The sequence below is a fragment of the Amia ocellicauda genome, chromosome 6 (assembly GCF_036373705.1).
Source record: "Amia ocellicauda isolate fAmiCal2 chromosome 6, fAmiCal2.hap1, whole genome shotgun sequence".
Lineage (NCBI taxonomy): Eukaryota > Metazoa > Chordata > Actinopteri > Amiiformes > Amiidae > Amia > Amia ocellicauda.
In genome coordinates, this window is record NC_089855.1 from 44,036,123 (window position 1) to 44,042,279 (window position 6,157).

At 36.6% G+C, this 6,157-nt stretch overlaps 1 non-coding gene across 1 annotated transcript; it reads right to left on the reverse strand.

Annotated features, from left to right (window-relative positions):
- Nucleotides 1-5,404: 5,404 nt before the first annotated feature.
- Nucleotides 5,405-5,519, reverse strand: LOC136752132 (U5 spliceosomal RNA). Its single transcript, XR_010817295.1, has one exon. It is a non-coding gene; the product is annotated as a U5 spliceosomal RNA (small nuclear RNA).
- Between the last annotated feature and the right edge of the window lie 638 nt (nucleotides 5,520-6,157).

The window sequence follows — 6,157 nt, forward strand, 5'->3', positions numbered from 1 at the left end:
CTGGCCCTCTGACGATCAGGTAACGCAATCTATATTTTATTAAAACGTTGTTGCTTGCCTTATATCAATTACTTGAGGCAGGAAATGTTTTCTTGCTTGTTAAGAAACAAAGTTTCTTAGTGTTACCATAGACTTGACTGTGTCTTCTTGTTTATGAAGTAATAGGACTGTCTTCCTATTTAACCTGGGTTGCCATGAACTTGACTGTGTTTTCTTGTTTGTGAAGAAACAGGACTGTGTCTTCCTGTTTGGGTTCCCGTAGACAAAAGTGTGTCTGAAAAACTGCAGGGTAGGTTTGACCTACAATTAGAAAAAAAAAATTGTTCAATATCTGATATGCCGGTGATAATATAAATGCACGTGTTTTGTAGAACCATAAATGGTAAATGAGGAAACGTCATGAAGTTATATACAAGTTTTATAAATGCAAACATATTGAAAAACATGTTTGTTATTATTCGTATATAGGATTTATTTTAATTTGTGTTTTGTTATATTTTTATTTATTTTTACTTTTTTTTCTTTTCTCCCCTGTCATTTTGTTATTATTTTGTGCTTGTATGTCTTGGTAGTTGTGTACAAAACGTTACATAGAAAATGCGTGGTAACGGCTCCAGTAAAACGGGTGACCCGCCACCCAAAGGTACACATGTCAGATATATGTATGATAAATATGGAGTGAAGATGTGCGCGATGTGCACAAGTGGTTTGACTAGACAATAGGTGACAGAAAGTTAAGGTTTCCAGAAGATGGGACTTTTGATTCAGATAGACTTGAGCACCTAAAAACGGTTTTGCAAAAAATGAATACAAAACCGGGAGAAGTAAATAGTTATATTTCCCAAAAGTTAGAAACAAATTGGCACTGCTCTAAAGCCAATTCTATTGCCCAATAGACTTATTATGCAATAAAACCTTTTTTTTTTTAAATATGTATTATTCGTTCATTAAAAAGCATTGGCTTTGTTATCACATACATTTTTTTAGAACTAGTTTTTCACTCAATTCCCATATACAATAATACAATACACCATAGTAGCATTATTCAGTGTGTATCCACTTACATCACATTGAAACATCACATATCATTTCACACTTCAGTCACACATCCAAACAGCACAATTCTTTCAATCCAGTAGTCACTCTAATAAACTATGGAAAGGATAGTTCATGAAATGCCCATAGTCCCACCAGACTCTGTATCCTTGTGCTTAGATTTAAAAGAGGTTGGAGTTGTATGACTATTCATGTTTCTTCCCAATCTATTTCCATATTGTTTCTTCAGGCCTTTTCATCAAAGATAAAATTGTTATTTTCAGCACCTGAAATCAATCAGAAATGCATTGTTAATAATCTGTCCGTCTATTCCTGGACATCGCCACCCTCCTGTTGTCAATTGGAATCAGCAGAGTTAGTTGGTTTATTACTTTTACCAGAGTATGGTAAGCATCGTATGTTTCCACCATCCCCCTCCCTCCTGTCCGTCCACACACACTGGCATCAGTGGCCATGAGGACGGATTATGGGCTGCAGCACTTAGAGCGGAGGCCAATGTGAGAGGGGAGACTATGCACTGATGTGTCATGGCATGTGAGTAGGGAACCTGTGGACTAAATGTGAGGGAAATTCATTGTTGCTGGTTCCTGTGAAGACAGATAATAGTAGTTATTTTTCTATTCATCTGTATCAACATCAGTATTATTAGCATTAGTAATGTAACTATTCTCGATTTCCCAGGACATTACTGTCGGTTGACAATGTTGCTTGGTTGGTAGTAGTACATCTGTATTTAGTTACAAGGCAGCTCTCTTATCTCTCTCAGTGGGGAGCTGACCTCACAGACACTTTCACTGCCCCAACGCCCCCTCTGAAAACATCACTCTGTATCCTAACAACTGTTCTTTCTCCTTTCCTAATTTCTTACTAGACAATTCAAGTTGTATTTATTGACATGTATAATTACTATTTATACACATATTTTGCTCCATTATTTGAGTTAATAAATTAAGATATTTTCCTAATAAAATATATTTTTAGAAAATAAGCATTTTAATTGATTTCAATAATGATTCCCAGATACCTCAGGAAAACAAATTGTCAAAACAAATGTGTTCAGTCAATGATTTCCCCAATGAAGAGCCTGCATGGGCACTAAGACTGTCCGCCTGCACGGCTCATATATGTCTTTATTGTGTCACTTCCTCCTATTGAAGTCCAATCTACACCGGTACATGTTCAGAAGAACTGTTCCCAAAGCCAGATTGAACTGATCAATAGTTCATTTCTTACCTACACCTTTTATTTAGGGATCTTATATCTGGGGATTTCAAAAACTCTTCATTGTGGAACTCACAGCTACCAAATGACCACACCTTTAATTTCCTGGAGTATCTGGTTATCTATGTATTTATATCTTCACCAAATTTCACTGTATCCTCAGATTTCCATTTCAAAAATTAGCTCTAATTCAATTTTTAACATAATTTTTTTTTATTTCTGGTTGGTAAAACTCATTCTAATAGTATTTTTATGTTTTATTTTCTCCTTCAAAATTATGCAATACTAATTTTAGCTCACTTATTCAATGCTTATAATTTAAATTTCTGTAGTATCCTTAAAATTCTTACCTTTTGACTAATTCACTCATCTTAAATCCAAGGTCTAATTTTAACTTTTATTTCAGGTATTTTATGCTATGCACCAATAACCAAATATTTTCTAAAATAAGACTATAATATGTCACTATACTGTTTACATTCTCCTGCTATGGGTTTTACATCAGGCTGTCACTCAGGGCTGCACCAGAGTGCTGCTCCTGTGGATTCCAGCCTTTAGTTTCCTTTAATTTGACTTTACAAATTTTCTCCATAATATGATTTTTAACAAACAAATTATTGTTCTTCTGAGTCTTAGAGGACACCATTACTATTTATTTACTTTATTAGTATTATTAATCTATGTATTTAGTGTATGTTTTGTATTACTTTAACATTATTCTAATAATAGATACATTATTCATTTCTAATTGCTGATGCTTTATGCACTCTGTATACAGTTAAATGTCTAAATCCTCATTAATCTGTTGTTAAAACATCAATAACTGCGTAATTGTAAATATAATTCTGAAATTATTGGTTACTTCCCTTCTTAGTCTTATTCTGTACTATGCACAATATTAAAAATACAAAGCGTACAAAACAGACATTTACCTTAAATAACCTTCAGACTATATATATACATAAACACACAAAGCACATACAGATTGACATCCAAAGATAATTCAGATATTAGATTAGTGGCGTGTTTTGTTGACCCTGCAGTGTCTCAAACAGCCTTAGCATTGATTAATTTGTTATATTGTTATTATTAAAAATCAGATGTAAAATAATCTTTGAAATACACTACTTTGGTGTTTTCTTGATCTATTATGATCAATTTCTTCTCTAAATTCTTATTATTCAGACAAAGAATTATAGAAACTTTGTCGTTTTTTTATCTTGCCTTTACCATTTTAGGTTTAACAATTAAAACTTGTAGGAATTCACATACAGACACTTATTTAACGCCATTATGCCAATCCTATCTTTGCCAACGATGGGGCTATATTGCTGGACTTTATGTACCTCTGGTTCCGTCTGGTTATTGACTACCACTGACTCTGGCCCTGGTGTACAAGGGTTTCCTTGCTTAACCTGGGGCTCAGCAGGCCTCGTCGTACCTTTTGGTTCCCTTGGCATCTCTCCCCGCAGATCTATCTTACCTGGAGTTCACCCTACTGTGATCCTCCGCTGTACAGTCAACCTTTCTGTTTGTTTTACCTCTACCTCTCCACAAGTTCTCTTTAAATTACAATCTGAGAGCCTCACAAAATCCCGAGATCAAAATTAAATATACAGGGTGGTCATTTTTAAAGCTACTCACCCATATTTTGGTCCCGGGAGTGGAGGCAAGTTCAGATCCTCATTCGTTATGCCAAGTTGTAGAACCGTGTCAGAAATAAGTAGAGAAGTCATGTAGATAATGCAAACGGAACATCAATCGAGCCGCTCGGAAGCCCCACGTCAGGAATAACTCCTTCAGTGAGGCTTAATGTTTACAAACATGAGTACAACTTTATAGGAAAAATGACATAACATCTTATGGCCGTTCATCCAATCAGAAGATACTGGTCCGGCTCCGTTTTACGATCTGTCCTCCCGTGAAGAGGTGATGGATCCAAAGCAGATGTCTGTCTTTGATGTGCACTAGGAAGATGTGATCCCACGGTCGTCATTTAACTAGTGTCAATCGCCCATTAACAGAAATAATTCCTGCCTATCTGGAGAAACGGTTAAGTCATAAACAAATTTACAGCAGACATCTGTAGGCTATTTCGGCACTGTGTAATCTTTCATTACTGAAAGTAGTTTCTAACATATCGACCTTGTTGACACTTTACTTGTCCTTCTAAATCTAATCTGCTCAGTCTGTATACAAAACTCCGTCTAATGCTAATATTAATATAAAACATTATATAATTATCACAAAACACATTCTTCAACGTCCTATACAGAGTCTTCAAAAGCTATCAGACTTTAGCAGCTGGTGTATGAACACACATACGATTATACAGCATTTCTTGCAGCTTCGCAAGACCTAATTTTAAAAGTTGTTGGTAAATTAGATAATTAGTTAGGACCCTCTATTTGCATTTGATCCCCTCTTTAATTGCTAAAATAAAGTTTTACTTACATTTTATTGACCAAACCACTGCATAGGACACATCTGTAACATGAACACTACTGAATGGCACATACATTGAAAACTACGGAGAATTTAGACAAATCCTATTTACACTTCATAAATAATCTTAAAACGTTTCCAACCAAGGCAAAACCCACTTGAAATACGTTCATAAACATTTTTGGTAAACAAGAAGAGAGATTGTTACATATGTTCCCCATGATGCATCTACAGAGCAAGAGAGAGAGACAGAGAAAACTGTTTGTCATGCCAATAAAGCACCCTTGAACTGAATTGAATTGAAAGACAGAGAGAGACAGACAGACAGACAGACAGACAGACACTAGCACAACCACCCACCCACTCACACACACACACACACTATCTCTCTCTCTCACAGACACAAACAGCCAGCAAGACACACAGAGCCATCCAGCTCAGCGATGACATCACGAACCACTCTCTGAGCTGACTGTTATGACATCACGGAGCACGTGCATTCCGTTGCTTGCCGTCTGTCAACCTCTCAGTCACTGCCAGCCAGACTGCCTGGCTGGCTGGATGGGGGGGCTGTTTGCTGCTGCTGCGTACCTTAGCAAGCTTATTTGCTTGACCGGCCTTCCTCCTCCTCCACCCACATGCCCACCTATGCCTGATCTGCTGTTCACCTGGATCACAGCTCCGCCCCAACAAGGCAGAGCCTCCCAAGAATGGTACAAACTCATCCACGTTCCCCTCCATGGAAAGCTTTAGCAAAAGGCAAAAGCATTATAAGTAATGAAGAGGAACCCGAGTTCAAGACGCTTCCGACCAGCCATACATATTTGTGTGTATTAAAGATCACATTTTATTACATTTTGTTTTTCTGTACTTTATTACATCTTATTGTGATTTATAATGATGTTGTTTATTTTCCATATGTATGTATGTATGTTTCTATGTATGCATGTATGTATGTATGTATGTTTGCATGTCCAATTGCTTTGACAATACAAATGCACTGAATTGAGAGAGAGAGAGAGAGAGAGAGAGAGAGAGAGAGAGAGAGAGAGAGGGAGAGAGAGAGAGAGAGAGAGAGAGAGAGAAGTGCTAGGGCACATCTGTAATATAAACTACGGAACATTCGTCACATGCTTAGGGAACATTCATATCATACAGGGAACATTTGTAAAACGAATTAAGGAACGTTGGTGACATACTAAAAGCACATATACTGGTAAGATGTTGGGCACATTTGAAACAACAAAAATGGTACTTGGTTATTTATTAGGGACATTTATACCAGTCTGTGCAAATATCTATGCATATTCCAATGTTTGCTGCAGGATTTACAGATTGAGTGAGGGGGTCAATATGTTTGATTCAGAAGTAACCACTGCTTCCTCAATTTTGTTTTAAACATAATTTAAAAGAAAAGTGGGCTATACATTGGTCT